A 1,655-nucleotide genomic window follows, 5' to 3' on the forward strand; every position below is an offset into this window, starting at 1 on the left:
CTCCCCCCCCCCCCTCCCAGGATTGGTGTGTACATTTTTTTTTTTTTACAGAAAAGGAGACAGTTCAAAGGCATGAAAAAAAAAAAACAATAATGAAAAAAAAGCCTTCTACTTACTGCTCCCGAATAGAGTACATAGGAATGTCCAAAAAGAGAGGTCAATTTCGGGAGGAAAGGTATCCTGATACCCTCCTCTTGAAAGAGTTCAAGTCGTAGGCAGGAGTAAATACAGATGAAGGAAGATTGTTCCAGAGTTTACCAGCGTGAGGGATGAAGGAGTGAAGATGCTGGTTAACTCTTGCATAAGGGGTTTGGACAGTATAGGGATGAGCTTGATTAGAAAGTCGTGTGAGGCGAGGCCGCGGGATGGGGGGAGGCATGCAGTTAGCAAGTTCAGAAGAGCAGTTAGCGTAAAAATATCGATAGAAGATAGAAAAAGAGGTAACATCACGACGGAATTCAAGAGGTAGAAGACTATCAGTAAGAGGAGGAGAGCTGATGAGACTAAGAGCCTTAGACTCCACTCTGTCCAATAGAGCTGTGTGAGTGGAGCCCCCCCACACGTGATATGCATACTCCATACGAGGGCGGAGAGGGCCCCTGTATATGGATAGCAACTGCGCAGGGGTGAAGAACTGGCGGAGACGATACAGAACGCCCAACCTCGAGGAAGCTGATTTAGTGAGAGAGATGTGAAGTTTCCAGTTAAGATTTTGAGTTAAGGATAGACCGAGAATATTTAGTGTTGAAGAAGGTGACAGCTGAGTGTTGTCGAAGAATAGGGGATAGGTGTTTGGAAGATTGTGTCGAGTTGATAGGTGGATAAATTGAGTTTTTGAGGCATTGAAGAACACAAGGTTCCTTCTACCCCAATCGGAAATGATAGCAAGGTCTAAGGTTAAGCGTTCTGCAACATCCAGTCAGGAGTCATGTACTTCCTGTTGGGATGGTCTTCTATTGAAAAAAAGTTGAATAATGCAGAGTGGAATCGTCGGCGTATGAGTGGACAGGACAGTTTGTTATGGAAAGAAGATCATTGATGAATAACAGGAAGAGAGTGGGTGACAGGACAGAGCCCTGTGGAACACCACTGTTAATAGGTTAAGGGGATGAACAGTGACCGTCTACCACCGCAGAGGTAGAACGGCCGGAAAGGAAACTGGAGATAAAGGAACAGAGAGAGGGATAGAATCCGAAAGATTTACATATATTTACATAGAAATTCAGACCACACAGACCCCATGGTCCAGACTAGGTGGTCTGTCCTTAAACCGAAGTGATTTTACATTAATCAGATGGCTCCAAAACGATGCTTTTCTACTCAAGTTAATATTAAGTTTAAGGAAGTGACGGTCGAGCTTGTTTTTAAAGGAGTCAATCGTGTTACACTGGACCACTGATGGTGGGAGCTTATTCCATTCTCGCACTACAACGTTGGTGAAGAAAAATTTGGTGCAGTCTGAATTTACTTGTCTACATTTGAGTGTTGTGCCATTGTTCCTCGTTCGCAAAGTGTCATCGATCATAAACAATTTTGTTCTGTCTACGTTAGTAAAACCATTAAGTATTTTAAAACATTCGATCAGTTTTCCTCGGAGGCGACGTTTCTCAAGAGAAAAGAATCTACACCCTGTTATTAAGTGAAAATTTCTTAAG

This window comes from Eriocheir sinensis, unplaced genomic scaffold (assembly GCF_024679095.1).
Source record: "Eriocheir sinensis breed Jianghai 21 unplaced genomic scaffold, ASM2467909v1 Scaffold53, whole genome shotgun sequence".
NCBI classification, from domain to species: domain Eukaryota; kingdom Metazoa; phylum Arthropoda; class Malacostraca; order Decapoda; family Varunidae; genus Eriocheir; species Eriocheir sinensis.